This window comes from Strigops habroptila, chromosome 9 (genome assembly GCF_004027225.2).
Source record: "Strigops habroptila isolate Jane chromosome 9, bStrHab1.2.pri, whole genome shotgun sequence".
Lineage (NCBI taxonomy): Eukaryota > Metazoa > Chordata > Aves > Psittaciformes > Psittacidae > Strigops > Strigops habroptila.
The window spans coordinates 25,461,145-25,480,810 of NC_044285.2; the positions used below are offsets into that span (position 1 = coordinate 25,461,145).

At 45.8% G+C, this 19,666-nt stretch overlaps 1 protein-coding gene across 2 annotated transcripts in view; it reads left to right on the plus strand.

Annotated features, from left to right (window-relative positions):
- The first annotated feature begins 819 nt into the window (after positions 1-819).
- Positions 820-19,666, plus strand: part of TRPC5 (transient receptor potential cation channel subfamily C member 5) — a 97,139-nt gene continuing 78,292 nt past the window's right edge. For both annotated transcript variants that reach the window (XM_030498209.1, XM_030498210.1), the window contains exon 1: positions 820-1,228. The gene's annotated coding sequence lies outside the window, so the exon portion shown is untranslated. The remainder of the gene's footprint in view (positions 1,229-19,666) is intronic.

The following is a 19,666-nucleotide window of genomic DNA, read 5'->3' on the forward strand; positions in this document are numbered from 1 at the left end:
TGGATGCAGCTGAGGCACGCTGTTAGAATTGTCCCGTGTTGGGGGCTCAGGCGGGGGTGCAGAGCTCCAACGGCTCTCACCAGCCCAGGAGCGGCCAGGATGGAGGGGCACCCCTCAGCCTTCACCTTCAGCCTCCCCGCCACAGGCCCAGAAAGCCAAGTGAGCCACAGAACAATTGCTCACCGTGACCAACAATTGGCTTGTCCCCGAGCAGCAATTGGAACCTCCTGGTCAACCGCCCCCAGTCTCTATAGAGAGCCTGATGTATGGAATATCCCTTTGGATAGTTTGGGTCCGCTGTCCTGTCTCTGCTCCCTCCCGGTTTCTTGTGCCTGTCCTCACTGGCAGGGCATGAGGGACTGAAAAGTCCTTGTCTTGGAGCAGCAACAACTAAAACATCGCTGTGTTATCAACATGATTCTCATACGAAATCCAAACCACAGCACTGTACCGGCTACTAGGAACAAAATTAACTCTATCCCAGCCAACACCAGGACAGTGGGTATGGGGACGGGTGGGTGTGAGCGTGTGTGTGAAGGGGTGTGGGGGGGTGATGGAGTGTGATTTGGGGAGATGGATGTGAGCTCCCTCAGTCCCCCCTTGCTGCTGCTTGAACTTGGAGGGGTGTGTGTGAGGGGAGCCTGTATCGCTGTGTATTTGTGAGTGCAGGTGTGTGAGGGGAGACCACATCGAGTGTGTTTGTGTGTGAGGGCATGGTGTATGCATGTGACAGTGAGGGAGAGGAGGCAGTACGTGTGTGTGTGTGTGTGAGGGGCGGGTGTACCCGTGTGTGTGTGCGAGGGGCGGGTGTACCCGCGTGTGTGCGAGGGGCGGCGTGTGCCTGTGAAGGGAGTGCGAGGGGCGCTGCGCGTCCCTGCCCGCGACGCTCCGCTCCGGTTCGGGCCCCGCTGCCGCCGAGGGGCGGTCGCAGGAGGCGGCGGCTGCCGGGAGTACGGCCGGGACCCGGCGCCCGCCCGCTACCGGGGCGAGGAGCGGGATGCCGCGCCCGCCCTGCCCTGCCTGTCACCGGCCCCGCGGCTCCGCGCCGCCGGCAGCGGCGTAGCGCGCCCGCCTCGGGCGGTCGGGCTGGGCAGCGCGGGCGGGGCGGCATGGGGGCTCCCGCCCCCCGCGGCGCTCGGCAAGGAGCGGATTACAAATGAGCGGCACGGCCCGGCGGCCCGGGCCCGCGGGCACCCCGGCATGTAGAGCCTGACGGAGCGGCGCGGAGGTGAGCGGGGCCGCGGCGGGCGCGCACCTTGCGCGGGGAGCGGGCCGCGGCGGCGGGGCCGGGCGGGGAGCGGCGCGTACCTCAGGGCACTGACCGAACTTGGCGCCGCGGGCCCTTCGTCCCCTCTCCCCGCGCACCAGCCGCGTGTGGCGGGGCCGCTCCTTGACTTCACCGCGGTCACCGGCTCCCGCTTGCCCCGGCCCGGGGGGTTTCTCCTGCTGAAGTTGTCGGGGCCGCGGGGCCGGGGCGGGCGGTGAGGAGTTGCCGGCCCCGCCGGGACTCTGCACCCCGAGAGACGGAGATGAATTTTCCCTGCCCTTGCGCTAAATGACAGCGCGCCCCGTGTCAGCCACCTGCATCCTCCCGCGTACGGCTTAGCTAGAGATGTAAATTGTTAATTACGGCATCCTTTGACCTGGTTGTGAGTCCTCTCGCTGACCCGGGAGCCCTCAGGATGGGAAAGGTAACAGTGATACCGCAAAGGGTGTTCTCTGCTGTGGTGCTCACACAAGAAATGCCTCATTTATCGTCCCTTCAGTCCACAGACTACCGAGCATCTGGCAGTTTATAGTTTATCAAATTCTGCAGCCTACAAAGGAAAGTCAGGGCTGATCCTCAAGACTCTCCGTAAGTTCATTTGTTTACTATGGAACCGTGACTTCAGTGGTCTCTGGTACAAAAACATTCTGCTTTGTGTGATATTTTTGGTGGCACCGACAACAGATTTGTTAGTCACGGTTATGAATATGGTAATGTGCGAGTCTTCCATTAAATCCCACATGCCCTAGGTAACATGGGTGAACTGTCATGTATGAAGTCTTGCTGCTGCTGCACGGGAGCAATGTTGCTTTGAACTTCCAGCCCGTTTGATTGCTTCTTCTTAAGTTTTCCACTGTATAATGAAAAATATTTCATCTTCCTGCTGGTCAGATGTAAGTTTTGTGTCGGGTGCACCTCCTCGCAAGCAAGCTTATGTAATGCGGCGCCCTGTGCAGAATGCAAGAGGAGATGGAAGGGAAGATTTTCGGGAAGAGAATGGTCATGTGGTTGCAGTGTCTCTGTGTGTGTGTGCCTGTCCCCATGGGAGAACCACCAAGGAGGGTTATTTACTTCTGTCAACATCCTGCCTGATCTTGGGCAAATCTGTCAGTCTTCTTCAGTGTTGCTTGCCTTCTCCATAAAATATGGCTTATCCTGTGTTGCTGCTTCTCAGGGCTGTGTGCAGCTACTCAGAAGCCCTTGAAAACACTTCTCAGCCAGGGAGGTACTGTATAAATGCAAATTACTCTATTGCTGTTTTAAAAATGCTTTTCAGACCTTAAAGCAGGATCTTTAGGCACCTTATTGAAGCTGTAGCAGAATGTCTTTGCAGACAGGTCCAAAGCTGGATAGAGGAACTATTTTCTTGAGTGAAGAGATCTAGTGTCATTTCTGAGGAAAAGGAAAAAAAAATACATAACATTTGGGTTTTATCAGATGTGCCACTCGTTGTTCTGTCCTTGAATATTCACCCCCAGTTTCTCTGCACGTAAGTAATTACTGCACGCAGTAATTATCGGCTGAAGAAACACTTCCGTCCTAGGTGGTTTAAGCTGCAAGTGGTGGATGAAGACGTGAAAGAGCTTATCCTGACCATGACATCAGCCTGGCCCACTGTGAGTCCACTGGTCTCTGTGGTGTGGCTTCACTGTTCCATCTGGTTGTGCTTTTATTTAGAGCTATAGCAGTGATCAGTGTGCTTTTGGCTAGGAGCAAGTCTTCCTAGGCAAGAATGATGTCTCAGACACTGACAGGGCACATTTCTAGTGTTAGAAGTAAAGAAAAAGGTCAAGATGCTGGCTTATTTTCTTTTATTATTTTTTAAGCTGTGAAAAGAGACTAGATGGAAAAGCACTTCAGTTTGTGACTAACCTCTGATGAGCTTTAATTTGTCTTCCAAGTACATACAACATGAACAGAATTCCTTATTTTTATTACTGAGATTCTGAAGGAATCCATTATATTTTGCCATGCATTGCTTTCATTCTAGCAGATTGAAATCTCACTGGTTTTGTAATGGATATTTTTTTAAAGGCATTGTTATTTTTCTTAACCACCTTCTGCTTTGGTAGGATCCCTGAATAGCTTCTGCTCAGAATCGCATTTGGGGTAATGGCGAGACACAAAATTCTTTGATTAACTCGCTTTTTGCAAAGATTTGCTTTCAGACCACCTTAAAAAATTCTTAGAATGTCAATTCTGAGGTCTTTTCATGCGGTGGATTTAATAGACAAGGTACTGTCAGCTGAGTTATGAGTCTTGCTGATAATATGATTACGTTGGTTTTTGAGAGATGCAGTTCTTGGAAACATACCTCAGAGGAGAAAATTCACAAAAGCTATGTGCAAATAATATTTTTTTTTGGTACAACAGATGGAAGAGCTCGATAATCACCACTCAAGAGTGGCTAAAATTAGTTTGAAACAGAAAAGATTATTCCTACAAGTATAGTAGTATAATTTGTACGAAATGAGCCAAATCCTACTAATTGTTACACTGGTGTAAATAAAGAGTAATTTCTTTGCCTGGAGTTTCTCCTGCTCTATGAAGTAATGTACAACACAGGGGAATATGATGCTCTTGAGTTTTGACATGTTCGTAGCAAAGGTCAGTTCTTCTGGAAACCCAGTGGCAGAATTTAGCCCCGTTCTTATGTTCACAACAGCATGATATTCACTCACCAAGACTCCAGTACAAACTTTGCTGTAATGTGATTGTGGGTAGAGGGTTGCTGAATGACTCAGATGAATGTAGCTCAGAGTAAACAAACATGTAAATCATTTCTGGCTAGAGAGAGGGAAGGGAAAACATGAGGGAGCAGAGAAAAGCAAGCCTCAAGGATAAGACATTTATAATGGCATGATCAGCAAGGATCACTAGGTTCAGCAGGATTCAGCCATCAAAAACTCAGGGCTGGATTTGCCACAGTCTTTTAGCTTGGTCATGAGAGGAACCTGGATGAAGTCAGTGCCTAAATGCAAGTATTAGAAGCAAGCAGAGTTTTCCAGTTGCTTGGGCTGATAGTGTCACACAAAGGTGTGCAGGCTCATGTCAAAAGCTGCATTTGGGCACTTTTAAATGTCCCACTTACTGTGACAGCTGGGAACCAGGTGTACTGCCTGTCTCAGAGGGGCAGGATGCTGCCAGTGTCGTCTTGGTAGTCTCTACAATGTCCAGTTTAGGGAAAAATACAAGCTAGCAAGTGGTTCCTGGAAGTTTCTGAACCCAGAATCCTGGATAGGAATGTGGTGTTGGTACATGCAGAAGGATCCAGACCCAGCTTGTGGTTCAGATTAAGAAGTACCAAAGCAAGTCAGTGGTTTCGAAACAACTGTAGTTTTTTTAGCTAGGTGAGTCTCTAGCACAAAATCAGAACAAGGCAGAGGCTATTCTCATTTGGTTTTCGTGCCAGTAAGCACAAATCACTGCAACAGAGCGCCTTGCCAGTCAGGTCCTCTCTTGATTGTCCAGGCCCTGTGCACTTAAAAGGCATAGGAAGGTGGAGCTCTCTGTGTGTGGGAGAGTGCAGTCACTGGAAGAGCTGGGGCAGGGTTTTTATCCCTTTCAGCTGTCTGAGCTGTTATGCTTCAGTGTGTTTCCAGGGTAAGTTAGGTTAAGTTCCCTCTTGGGGAAGCAAGAAATGTGCTGGCATCCAGGGTTGAAATGAGGAGAGCTGGAGTTGGTCCCCTTTTGCTGCGCAAGAATCAGATCCCTGGAGCTCCTGCTCCGGGCAGGTTTATCATCATGGTAAGAAGAGGATGCTGTGTTGTTTTGTGGAGTCACTCAGTGTAAAACCTGTGCTCTTCCTGAGATTTCCTGTCTTGGAAAGCAGTGAGGTGTCCTTAGAGTGAAGTGTGGCTGTAGGTATGGCATCCTTGCAGTGTTTTCTGTGAGATGATGGCTGTGAAGGGGAGGAACTTGAGAGGCAAAGTACATTTTTCTATGTGTATGAGTGGCGGGTAGACCTCAGTCCTCATTGCTCCATTTTTTAATTTTTTTAAGAGTACATTAGGGTTTTTATAGTGTTGGTCACAGTGGCCGTGACAGGAGACTTGACTTAAGCATCAGGACGGTTTTTGCTGTTGGAATTACGGGTGTTTCTGTTAGATCATTAGACACTTACGCTCATTTATTCCCAGCTTAATCTCTGGATTCAAGTCAGGAAGCTACTTTGTCCTTATTCCCTTTTCTCAGTCTCCTCCTCTTCATGTGCAGTGAACATGTTCCAGTAAGACCTGAAGCAATTTCCTGGCTCCTCTCACGTGTCCTGCATCTCTTTTGCATCCTTGGAGAACCATTTGATTCACTGTTTGGGAAAGACTGTCTTAAGCACCTGAATAGAGTCAGATATGTTTCTTATCATGTCTGCTAATTAAATTGTAATGCTCATTACACAGGATGCTGTGGAGGGCAGAAGCTTAAGCAGGTTGAAAAGGATGAGATGAGTTCACAACAGATTGTGGATAGGAAACACAATGGCTCTGGCTCTCTATACTGTGAATTGCCAGATGCAAGGAGAGTGCAGTCACTGTAAGTGCAGTGGATGCAGACTGCTGCCCATCACGAGATATAACATCCTGGGAGAGAAGGACCGTGGCTCTAATCTGTTCCTGTTTTCTCCCAGCACTGACACACATAGCTTGCTGAAACAGCAATTCACTTTCTCCTCAGTAAAATAAAGAGGGAAGAGCAGAGCTTATGGGATAATGTTTATTGGGCATTCTGGTTCCAGAATGATAACCAGAGTAGGGATTTCAGCCTGCTCTCACAGGTATTAATGGATTAACATAGGAAGCTGAAAGAGGTTCATTGTGTGAAGCCTTACTGGCAAAGCAGTGCGAAAGCATGAAGCCATTTGGGGCTCAGGGCTTGGCTGGGACAAGAGATTAAATAATTCCACTCTCTCATTCAGTCTTTGTGTCCTGTTCATTCTGGTTTGTGCTGCATTATGAAATGGAGGTGCCGATCTCCTACTTAGTTTGGAGCTGCAGTTAATGGAAATACTTGTATTATGTGTATTGGGGTATTTGAAAGTTTCCAGGTGGAAAGACCTCCAGGTTTATAAAATTGCCCTAATGACCTAAAATTGTTCCTAATGGGAACAAGAGGAATAAAGATTCCTAGGATGTCAGCACCTCATCATTGACTCTTCACCCATTTCTCTTGGGAGGTCAAGTTAGATGCAGAGAATGGATGAGGGGCTGTGGGATGGGTCCCCAAGGTACAGCTAGGGAGGCTCTTTCAAAGAGAAGCATCTGCTGCAAGGGAGATTTTTGTGACAGTAGAGGAGAGGTTACATTAGCAAAGGAAGTAAAGCCTGATCTAGGGAAGAGGAAGAGGTCAGGAAAGCAGAGACTATGTTCAATCAAAAGGTGTGAAGTCCCTGCAGTATATTTAAGGCTACGGTGAAAATCCTTTACCCAGATCTTTCTTTGCTGTATAACACCATCAGGGTATCCCCATTTGGGAAGAGCAGGCTGAGTCTCTGAAGAATCCTAAAAGTCTTCCTAAGTTTGCTTCTCCTGCAAACTCCTGTCTCTTCAGCAGGAAAAACAAAGACTAACCTCCCTCTTGGGAAGGTCCATGAGGGCTGTATCTGGAGCCAACTGTGTGCAGTGGCTCCACAGGGGCTGTTGGAGAGGACAGGGCTGCTCAGCCAGCATCTCCACCATCCTCCTGGTTCCTCAGCAGGAAAAGCAGCTCCCACAAGGTCCTGGCTGACGCTCCATCAGCAGCTCCTGCTGTCAGGGGGATGCACAACAGGAGATAGATACAACATGGCCATAGATAAAAGGGGCACAAGCTGAACCCAGACCTGGGGTGTGCTCCATAGCTGGGAAGAGGACTTCAGGCTTCTCAGACTCAAGGTCTAAAACAAGTGTATGCCTTAAAATGCACATCTTTGTTTAAGCGTGGAGCTCTGTGTTTATGGAGTGTTAGGGCAAATGTTCTGACATTTGTCTGTGGGTTTCTATTGATCTTGAAATCACGCCAGGTTTGAAATGATATCTTTCCAGCTCCCCTTACTTTTTCACCCTACACAGGGGTTGATGCTGGTGTGCACACATGCACACTGCTAAGGTTACACACAGAGCTGGAGATGAGGAGGGATCCGTTATGGTCCTGAAGTGCACGCCTGCGCACACACACAAAATGGCTTCACTTCCACATCATCTCCTGCAGTTTTCCCTGCACCATGTCTGTAACCTAATCAAACAGGCTGAGCAGCTGGTGAGTGGGCGCCTTGCCTGTCAAAGATACCGGTATGAATATCAGCAGTCAACAAGCCATCACATTAGCTATTGGCACAAAATGTAACCAGTGAGGGTAGACACCCCTCCCAAAAATAAACCCATTGCTGTCCACAGAAGCCACACGAACCCCTGGTTGACTGAAACAGTTTGGGAAAAGGAAGAAGTTGAAGAGTGGCTAAGCTGAAAGTAATGTGTGCAGGATGCTGCAATGGATGAAAGAAAGAGGTGTTTTAGAAGTCTTCTAGCTCTTTATGTGAGCGTTTCTGATGGATCTTCAGTCAAAAATAGTTCATCTGCACTGGCCATACATCTATGGAGTGATTCAGGTAGCACAAATGCTAGCAGATCTTCCTGGGTTGGCTTCTGATTTTGCCAAAGATTTGAATGTAATCATGAATGGAACAAGAAAGAAAATGGGGTTTTTCTTCCTATAGAAATCTTATAGATTCCCAAAATGTCACTCCAGCCTACAAGCCCTGAAAGTTTGTCATTATTTGTGCAAAATGGAGCATCTAGAGAAGCCAAGAGCCTGGTACTTAAATCACTCAGGAGAGGCCTGGGGAAAGAAAAGGAAAGGCTTGGATTTGGGCCACCAATGCATTTTGGGCCAAAAGCCCGTTTGGTCTTTCCTGTATGGAAGAAAGATCAGATTTGTTGGAGCTGTTAGCTCTGTTTGGTCCTTGCTCAGACACATTTCCAGTCCAAAGCTAAGCTCAATTCTCAGAATTCCCAGTTTTTGCCTGGCTGAAGGGAAATGTGGCTCTAAGCGACCTGTTCTTTTTCACCAGTCCCAGGAGTGGCCATGGGTTGAATTGCTGGTGAATCTGAAGGGAATCTCTGGGCCTATGAGGTGAGCATAGAAACAGCAGTGGGAAATGGAAAAATTCCCACTGACTTTACTGAGCTTTGAAGAACACTGGGTTTTTTTTCAGATGTTCTCACTGTCCTCTGAAGGGCTTATTTTCATTCTTTTTTAAGGTCCAATAGTTGATGGCACCAAAATTCAGGGTGAAGTATTTGGGGTGTAGTGAAGAAGCAGGGTAGCTGCTATGACCTTCCCATGCATGTTTGGATTAATCTCTCTCTTACAAAAATCAACTGGAAACAAAGCTCCCCCCGCTGTGGCGCTGCCCTGTGCAGAGCTGGCCTGTTTGGGCTGCTTTGTGTGTTCACTTTTGCAGGATCAGAGCCTTTCTTTCTCCTGGTTCTGCATGCAGAGCTTCCTGTCAGTGGCCCGAGGTGTGTATGTGGATGAGGGACGTGCCACTGGTGTGGCAGGAGGCTTGTGAAGGTGACCTCTTCAGAAGCATCTTTCTGTCCCTCCCAGAATGGGGTTTGGCTCAGCCCAGGAGATTCAGGCTCAGCCCTTAGTAAGCATGGAGTTACAAATAGCTGGGTAAAAGCTGAGCGTGTTTTGCACTGTGACAGGCTGAGGTGAAGGGAGCTAAGGAGTTGCTCCAGACAGAGTCACAAAGATGGGATTCCTGCAGTCCTGCTACGTAGCCCCTTTCATGGCAGTGCTCTTTTAGAGTCCTTTAATCTGGTTATTCTGCTTGGCTGAAGTCCTTTAACTGCCAGCCTTGCAGCGCTGAGGCTGCAGTGCCATGAGAGGATCCTGTGCCTGATTGTTCCTATATTTGTACCAGGTAAGACCACAAATACCTGTAAAATCTCTGCTGCTGTGAGATTATTCACAGCAGCTACATAGTTAGATGGATTTTGTTGTTGTTTATGGACATTTCAGAACCTGATCCAGGTTCTACAAATGGTTCTGGTGTTCCTGGATGTTTGGCCAAACACATTTTTGCCAGCAATGGCTTGTAGACTGGTCTCACTTTCTGTGATGCCTGTAGGAAGATTTGGGCAGCCACAGGATATGTCTCTTCTTGATCCAGACACTGATGCTTGGGCTGGAGAGCCTGCTCTGTTCAGATGTTCTCTGGTAGTACTGGCAAGCTGATTGCTGTTGTACACATTACAGCATGGGGTTTCCTCCCTTTTCAAGTGATAACCGTGCATGAGTGGGTACATGCTGGGGCAAACAGCAGCATGTAGTCACAGAGCAATGAGGCCTGGTCCATAGCGTGTTCCTATGCTTAAGTGTTGAAGCATTATGAAGAGAATGCAGAGTTCCAAAGAAACCAAATTAAGCTTTTAGTTCTTGTTCATTTCTGGAAAATCTGATGTTAAATGGTGTTAATATACTGTGCCCATATTGCAGTTGTTTAAATCAGTTTATGGATTGAGCCTCTTAATGTGGAGTTAGGATAGATTAGCAGCATCCTCACCCATTTTACAGACAAGGAAAGAGAAACACAGCAGCATTCCCATGATCACGCAAGATCAAGAAATCAAAAGCCAGGTCTTTTTGTTCCTTGATGCCATGCCACAGAAAGCTGTCACTGAGTTCAGCTTTGTGTGGTATGTTTTACTATTCAGAAGCAAAAGAACAGTGTGTTACTAACAACATGGTTACACGAGGAATACCAACATGCTGTGTAGATTTTGTGATGGATGGATTCCTGTTTTAATCATCTTTTATAGCCCAAACATATACCATAAGCCTTTGTGAGTACTAAATGGGGAATCAAGTCATAAAGAATTGAGACTTGGGGGCACAAAGCGCAGCCCACTCCCCACAGAGAGACCATTAGCATTGCTGCAGTTACACACACACACATCGTGTTGTTATGACCAGCTTAAACTCAATATCGAACATACCCAGTGCTAAAATGGGACTGGCAGTTGGGAAGAAAGGAAGAAAGGAACATAAAGTAGGATATTTATGAAATAATTATGAAGCACTGTTAGATAGAGGATCCAAGCAATAGTTTGTAGCAGAAGCTCCTGTAGAAGTTTGTAGAAGTGTGCAGATGTCACACTTCTACAAACTTCACATTTCACTTCTGTCTTGCTGAATGATGAGGAATGGATCAAGCTGTGGAACAGTCTTGTGTCGATCTTCCTGCCACTAAGGTCAGCCCAAAGCAGGAGTGAATGAGTGAATTCTAATTTGCAAATACAGGAAGTAAGGAATATGGGCAGGTTGTCTCTTCAGCGGAAGTCTTTTATAGGAAAGATCGTTTATAAATATAATGAATAACTGATGCTGTTCAAAAGTACTGGTTTGTTTCCAAATTAGCCAACACATAAGTAGACCTACTCTTTTCTCATTTAAATTCATTCTTTTTTTATCTTGGTTTGGATCCAGAGGCGTGATCTACTGTTTTTTATCCAACATTCCTGTTGAATCCATATGGATCAATTATCATTATGAAGAGCGTCAGGTTGGTCCTAAAAAGAACCTCTTGCACCTGAAAAATTTACCCTGGAAACAGCCTCCTCAGACTGCAGAATTTTTCTAGCCTAGATGAACCACCTCTGTGCCATGGGGATGTTGGAAACACAGAAGGGTCTTTGAATACACAAAGGGTAATGTCAAGACAGTCTTTGAAGTGCACCCTCCAATGTTTCCAAGACACCCTGTTTCTGCATACAGATACACATACAGCAGGACCTGGAGATGGTCCTGCCAATTTTTGCTGTATTAGGTCCTAAAGCTCCCCTGCTGCACACACCCAAGCCCAGCAAAGCACTGGTGTCATGGATAGAGACGTATTTCTAAATTGGCACTTGTTCTCTTCTCTTGCTTTTTTTGAGGGTGCTGAGTAAGGAAGATAGAGCCCAGAAGTGAGAGTGACAATAGACTAAGTCAAAACGTAGGAGGCTTTGGGGCTGAGAATTGAAGAAGTTCAAGAACAGCATGTGATAGACTGCATCAGTGGTACCTTCAATGAGAAGCAAAGCATGGAGATGCTTTGATATGCTACCAAAGCTTTGCAGTAGCTTCCCTGCTGAGTTGGAGTTTTAACTTGGTGAGTCTAGTCAATGGCATCAGCCCAGTGTAACGGAGGAAGGAGTCCAGGATAGTGGCTTCTCTTTTCAGTTTTACCTGTGCAATTATGTCACTGAAACCAGCAAGACAAGTGGATCTGCTTAAGCAGAATGAAGTTTAGAATGCATAAAATGCATTTGAAATAATTTGGCTCTGCTTTGGCTGAAGTAATGTGAAGAAAGAGCGTAGTAAATTAATAACTAACACTAGAAAGGGAAATAGAAAAAGAAAGTAAAAGAAAGGAGAGCTCGAACTGCTTTCTTGCACTAAGATGACGTATAAATATATACAGACTTAATTAGGAGAAGGTTACTTGAAATCTCAAAGCCAGCTATCAGCTTCACACTTTCTCACAATATTTTATTACAGCCTACTATAAAAAAGGCCTTTAATTAAAACAGATCTATTCATCCAGTCATGCAGGTGTTACAATGAGACACTGTTCCAGAGCTTCGGTCTTTTTGGTCAACTTAATGGAAAGAAATAATATCCTAGAACAGGTATTTCCCCTGTTAATAGGCAATATTCATCCCTTGTGCCGTTGGATTGGTTTGTTCTGTGTCTTTGCCCTGCAGACTGCAAACATGCTATACGATTTTGTCCCACATTTTATGTGTGTAAAGGGAGGATTTTCTCTGACACATTTCAGTTGCAGTGCCGTAGTTGCATATATTGCTTGCTTAGACTTCACTGTGTGCCCTAAGGATTTGCAGTCCTATGCTAATGTAATACATAAAGTAGAGTCACCTTGACTTCACATTTATCAGCTTATGCAAGTGCTAACCTTTTACTGCACTGCAATAGAAATGTCATTCCTGTTCAGCCTTGAGATGACAAACAAACAGCTTCATTGTCAATAACAGATTTTGGAGGCTGGCTGGCTCAGTGGCTGGTGCAGTGGCCCTGGAAGTGTAGCTCTTGTCAAACACTACACAAATCAAGAGTGGGCAATCTTGTGGGGTTTTTTTTCCCCAGGGAGGGATGGTGTTTGTTTGTCTGAGTGGCTTCACCTTTTTCAGGCTTTCAGGAGGGCATACTTGAGGTGTGCTGAACATTTCATGCTGGCTTTCACTCACTGTCCACGGCATTATATGGTGCAGTGTTTGAGCTTGTTTTGGGGCAGCTCAAACTGCAGGATCCTTGGCAGGAATGCAGTATCCCTGGAGCTATCACTGCCCCTCATTTTCTTTTGTAGAAAGTTGAAGCCCAGGATGAAATTTGGCAAACAAATGGATAGCATTTGACTTTTTCAGCCTGAAATGTCAGCCAAGTAACATTTGTGAACCAATATAGCCAGACACCAGGCAACAGTCACTGTGGAATGGCCTGGACCATCCTGCTAAGGATTTACAAGGAGATTCAGTAGCTTGCCTGAAATATAGGGGAATTCTTTGAGAAGCCCCAGGAATTCTTTCACCCAGACCCCTCACTCCTGTAGCTCCCTTGAAGGCGATGCATGTATCTTGACTAAGTCAGCAGTGGTTTGGGACTGGTGTTAGTATTAGCATGACATGTTGAGCTGGTTTTTTGGCTTCAGAGGGAATCTCACTAACTGAGTGGGGCACTGTTTGCTTTACCTGGCGTAGTATACTCAGAGTGAGCTTAAGGGCTGCTGTCATTAAAATCACCACAGAAAACTTAAAGCACAAATAAAGGGAAACTGGGCAATAGTCCTCACAGAAAAAAAACCCGAACCTATTTCAAAGCCCAGAAAATACCCTTAGCAAAACATTTTGATTTTGCCAAGGAAGATAAATCATCTGTGACTGAGCGAGGGTGGACTGTTCTGTGACACCTCAGGGATGAAAGAAAATCCAGAGTACTAGGAGCGAAAAGAAAGACTTGAGGTAGAAAAGCATCTGCAACTTGGAATCCCTCCAGATTGCATACTCTGAATAAATGCCACTTGGAGCCTCAAGACCTTGGGGGAAGGTGCAAGGACTGTACTGCCTTCCTTCCCATTGCAAGAGCATGTGGGCAGGAGGCAAGCTGGCATCATGGGGGCAAAGAATAAAACTTCTCTTGCAAGGGGAAAGGCTGAAAAAGGAGCGGATGAGTTCCTTGCTCTGGGAACTGCAGGATGAGCAGCAGCAGCATCACCATCCTTAGCTCACTGTAGGGAGAAAAGTAGTACTTGTGCTCATGTAGATAGACATAAGGTCTACACTGCTGTGTTTTGATCAGAAATCAGTAAAGAGGGACCTGACCTGTAGCTCTGAAAATAGCTCTGGGAGGAAGAAGCCAGACCTGCTGGGCTGAAGGCATGCAAACAAGAAAGCAAATAGCAAGCAACTGGTCTAATGCATTTTGGACAAAATTGAAGAGGTCTTCACTGACAGCAAAATCCAGTTAAAATGAGAATGCAAAGACTCCTCAGGGTGCTGGAGGGCACAGGAAAGTGGGTGCTGAATTTAGCTTCTCACTGGAGAGCTGTGCGGTGCAAAGGTATTTGATGGGCAGGGGATGATAATCTCAGAGAAACAAGGACTGAAGAAGCTGAGGAAAGATAGCTAGGCTACAAGTACCATAACATTAAACAGAAGGATACCTCTTGTGCATCATGGCACTTCAGAACACAGGGTCTAGGAAGTGGAACCTCAGAACATTGAGAAGAATTTGGCTTCAGTTCATCAGTGTAAAAAATTCATTGTTTTATGTATTTGTTCATGTATGTACTAGCTGAAATGAGCTACTAAATATAACCCCCTTCCTTTATTATAGTTACAGAAAGGGACCTAAAAAATTAGAAGGTCTTGAGAAAACTGGGGACTGGAATACTTTCGGTGAAGCCAAATGAGGTCCTGGATGTAACTGAACCAGTGGAGATGCAGCGTTATTCTAAAGAGTCAAGCAATTAATTTTAGATTTGTGACAACGTGCCCTCAAGCAAAATCAGGCTCAGGATTTTCATCAATCATTCGGCTGATCTAGGAACAGCTCAGAACTTGAGGAAAGTCCCAATTTTCCCTTGCAGTGATGCATGTGACATGCCATGTCTTCCATGGATACTCTCCTTGCAGTCATTTTTGCTATTCCGTTATGAAAACTTGACTGTGGGCAATAAAATTTAATGGATGGTGTTCAGGAATGCTAACAGCTCATTAGAGGAGCAAAAGAAATGTGTAAAACCAACCATAGAGCTTGAAATTATAGAACTCTACATGGTCATTATCACCATGCCCACTGAAAGTTGAGGTGAAAAAAATCCACAGGTCTTCGTTTAGTATCTTTGCCAGTTGTTTGTTATACAGGCTGGGTTTAGCCTTTTGGATGTGTTTCTTAATCAGACACTTCATCTGCTTTATGTGTCTGGAAAGAACAGTGCTGACAGGATCTTGAAAATGAGAGCTGTGCAGTGACAGAAAGTTACCAAAGCTGGGAGGAAGGCAAAAAATGAATTCTAGAAACAGAATGCATTCCTGTTACAGCAACCAAGATCAGGACCTCTTGGTGTCCTTACCTGTAGCTACCAGTGATGCTATATCCTCTAAAATCAAATGAGAAAAGCAAAAGGAAGTGCAGATCTGAAAAACCACTTGCCCAAAAGTGCACCAGAAAGGCAAGGGGAAAATCCCCAGTTTGCCATGTCACTGGGATGTGGCTGGCAGATAGAGCAAACGCTGCTCATAAAACTCCCAGTTAAAATCCTGATTTCTTTCCGACCCCAGAGAAGCCCTCGGGCACCTCAAGGATTTTAGCCACTTTATTTTGGCACGTTTGGTGGAGTATACTTTATAACAGGCAGATCTGATTCTGGTGGGAACGACCAGACCCTTCACGTAACTGACATGAGAAGCCTAAGCTAGAGCAGAGCTGGGCACTAACCTCATTTCGCACACATTGATTCTGCTTGTTTTGCTGTAGATCTGATGATGTGTGAGAAGCTCTCCTGACCTGGTTATGGAGGTCATCCCCAACCCTCCTGACCTTCGAAGGTCTGCGGACAGCTAAGCTTCAGGTAGCTAGAAAGTGAGGATCTTGGTTTGATACTCATTTCTCCAGTCAATGTCAAGAGACCTGCTCCTCTGGAAATAACTCTCAGAAGGGAAGATTACATTCTGAACACCATCCTCACAGCAGGAGATAGTTCAGAGTCCAGGACTGGGGTCAGACCGAGAAGCAAAAGTGCCTCTTCAGTCTCTACTCATTAAAGTAACATATGCCAGGTGATAGGGTGTCCAAGTGATGTCTGATATCTGCAGCAGTTTGCATAGTTATTTAAATTCTCTGTCTGTGTTTCAATGAACACCTCAGGCATAGCTCCCTTTCTGTTCACTTGTACAAATTTTGTTCATGCACCCCCTGTTTGGTAGGGCAAAATAGGTGAGGGTATCTTCAAGCATCATCCAAGCATGGAGGCAACTTTCCGTCTCCTGTCTTCTCTAAGGACTAGACTTGCAATCAGCATTGATACCTTGATCATCATGCCCTGGAATTAGCCTGTCACTGAGATGGATGGGACTGTTCAAACCTCTCTGAGCCTTTTGTTCCTTTCCCAGGTTCTTTGCTAACTCCGGTAGCTGTCTAAGCATCAGAGTTTCTTCACAGCCGTCATAGATGAAGGCTTTCAGATAAGAAATCAAGACCAAAAAAAGCGAGAGGAAGCCTAAAGAAACTGAGGATTTGAGAGAACAGTGCCTGTCAGAAGAGACTAGCAGTGCATCATCACTGTACATCTGCTGCTCCAGTGCCTTGTTCTAGTGAAAACATCAGTAGGGAAAACAGCTTTGCTACCCTGAAGCCTGACTCTCCTCTACAGTCTTCCACACATAGTTCAGCTGTCAGTCGGTGGTTGAGGTGTGAGCCTAGAGTGGAAGGAGGGTTTTTTCTGGCCCTAGACTTCTTGTCAAGAGTTGGTAGTGTCTCTTGCTTTTCTTTACTTAGAAAATGGGAGTGATGATACTTTCTATTTTGTAAGGAGCCTTAACTAGACATGCTAGCGAGCAAGGATTTGCTGGAGGAGGTCTCCTTAAGCCCAGGACTTTAAAGAAAAAGGAAAGAAATGGGAAAGTAGTGCCTGTCTGGTAATACACACGCTGTTTGCGTTTCTGTCTACAGCCCCAGTTACGGCTGTGCTTAAGTATAAAGTTGTCTAGTTTGTAACATATTTTCTCAGCTGATTTTAAACTCTGCATGGCAGTAATAGAGGTGTCTTGCAGTAGAGAAGCTTCAGCAGGCCTTGGCTCTAAGAAGACGTGTATAGATATGCCTTTCTCCTCAGCCAGAAGTGGTGTTAAGTTGGTGGCTGTTTTATCTGATTGAGTCCAAGCGCTCCTCTCATGCTACATGTGAACAAGGGTTTATGATATCTGGCTGGCGTGATTTAATGGACTTAGAAAACTGTCTTCATGGAGAATACCCAGTGATGCTTCTGCACTGTGTTGATAACACCCTTTTAGTTTTATAAATAGCAAAGCAGGCAATCCTTAAAGTGTGTGGGCACGAGCCAGTGTACAAAATACCACCATTGCCCTGACCTGCCTGGTACCAGAGAAGGGCACAAAGACATCCCTTGCTGCATGGACCATGCCAGGCTTTTTCCAGCCAGGAAAGGGCTTAGAGGAGCTGGGGCCATGGCTTGCAGAGAAGGTCTGGGATGCCCAAATCAAGCAGTTGTAGAACTGCCAAGTGCATGGGCTCTAAAGCCCTGTTTCTCCCCATTCTGCCCCATACCTCAGACCTGCAAACTTTGTCTTAATGAGATTTTTAAACCGAGAGAATGTGGGACACTTTCTGTCTGGTTTCTGCATCAATGAGGTTCACTCGGTGACTCACACTCTTTACTTCACACCCTAGAGGCTAGAAACTTTTTTTTTCCTCTTTTTTTTCTTTTTCTTTTTCTTTTTTTTCAGAAGAACACCACATTCTCATGTAATTATTGAATTCCCAAAGCTCAGGGCTGAAAATAAACCCCAGTAAATGTGGCTAGACTCCTAAGGAAGTGACAAGCATGGCATGACTGTAATCTAGTCTAGTCGTGCAGACTGTGAAGAGTTATGAGAGCCCACAGCCCTGGGGAAAACTGCTCTCTTGGGGTGAAATAGCTCTTGATACGCTGCTAAGGGTGATGCTGCTTACATGGCCTGCTCAGCCCTGACTGGGTGATGTGGTTTGTCCTCAGTCACAATCATAATGCCAAAACAGTTCCTTTCAGAGTCGCTTTACAGAGAGTGCATTGCTGTTCCACTATAAGAGATCAGTATCTTGTAAGCCATCTGTACTGTAAGAAACAATGCTGTCTTGTCAGGGAGATGGTGAGAATGATATCCTACGTGTTGTATATCTGCGATTTAGCAGCTCTGCATAGACATCCAGGAAAGACAAGCACATAAAAAGCACAGCTAAAGGTACATCAGGAATGCACCCCAAGAAACCAAGAACAGAGACATTCTGCAGGTAGATGTTTGGGTAAATTACACAATTAGCCACCTTTCTTCTTTGTGGGTTCAGTGCGCACTATTCCATGTGCAGTAGATCACAATTTCATGTATGTTTACCATGATCTGACCTATATTTTATGTAAAGCCAGGAAAACATTAACCAGTTCTGCAAAGCAATGTTCATTCAGGGGAAGCAGAACAACAGTGCATTAAAATTGTAGGTGCCTGGGGAGGAGAGGCCACAGCTGCTGCCGTAAGGGACCACACATTGTCTCATGCCTCATTCCTTTGCCAGAAGTATAACTCTTCTGCCTCGCAGAGACGCCTGAGAGATGCCCAAAGGACGTGAGGGGGACAGAGGTCTGTGGCACCACAGTAACTCCCAGCAGGTTCCGGGCATGAGGGCTAACTGGAAGAGAGCAGAAGCAAAGAGCCTTTACTGAGCCTTGGGGGGGAGAGGTGATCCATATCAAGAGAGGAAAAGAAAACTAGTAGAGACCTCTGTGGTAATTACCACTTCAGGGTTGATCTTCGCCAACCTGCAAGATCTTCCTCTCAGCAGAGATCAGACAAAAAAGGGAAAGTGAAGCTGTCTCAGAAGAGACCTGAGAGGGAGGAGAAGGGAGAAAGGGAGGATAGGACATCCACTCAAGAGAACCTGGGAGAGAAAAAGTAATGCCCTGGACTGGTCTGTGAATCCAACAGAGAAGACCCTGGGGCAAGGTATTCATTAACTGTTTTCTTTTTAAGGTTTGCAAAACATTAATATTTTAAATAGTTTATCCTTCATTAGCATAATTAAGAATACACGAGTCTAAACTCACTGAAAACAGAATTAACAAATTAGCAGGTGCAGGAATTTGGAAGCAAGAGGTTTGGGAAAACAGAGGTTGCAAATGTCAGCATTAAGCAGAGCAGTGAAGTCGTGTCAAGCCTTATTTATGGATTTGTGCATTTCCTTTGCATAGGCTCACTCCTGCAGCCAGAAGAATATAGTTCAATTTAAACATGAACCCCCTGCAGTTAGACTGTAGCCGAGCCTAAAACTGAGAGCATACAAAATAAATCTCTTCTGAAGAAAAACTGACGAGCCTCACCTCAGATGTCGCTTGAAAGCCGAGATATCTTGAAGGAACACTTAACTGAACAGGGAAGCAAACAGCAAAATGAAATCCAAAAGAAAATGGGAGGAAATTTTAGAATAGTATCTTGAAGAAAGAAAATACATCATACTTCAGGCAAGAGCTTGGGGAGGAAGAACAAACATCCTATGCCCATGTGAGAAGTTCCCCTTAGGAGAACCAGGGACTGATTTCCAAGATAATGTCCTGCAGATTTTTCAGGAGGTGACAGAGTAGCCCTGTGGAATATTTAAAATAAGGTGTTCCCTCGGGAGCTGGGACATTTCCATAGCTGATCATCACTTCTTATTCAGCCTTTCGTGGGACAGAACTTGTGCCCCCCATCAGGGCATGGGCCCTGGGAGAGGGAAGTCATTACCATGAGATTGGAAGAGGGTGGGCAGAGGCAAAGCTGCTGCTTGGTTTTCTCTATACAGAAGGCAAAAATAGGGCAGGGGAAGAGCATTTCACATCCATCTAAAGGGGCTCACTGACTCAGCTCCCCTGGAGGCATTCTGGCTCGAGACAGCTCTGCCTTGTGCTTGTCTCAGTAGATACCGAGGGATCTGTTACATATATTAAGCTATACATATATGTATGTATGTGTCTGTGTATTTCTGGGCAATGCTGGCCAATTATCCCTTGCTGTCATAAAAGGATGAAGCAAGTCACTTCTGTTTGCTGCAGATTTCCCATCCATACACTGAGAGGATGAATGCTGTCTGTCCTTTGCAAAATACCTTTAGATC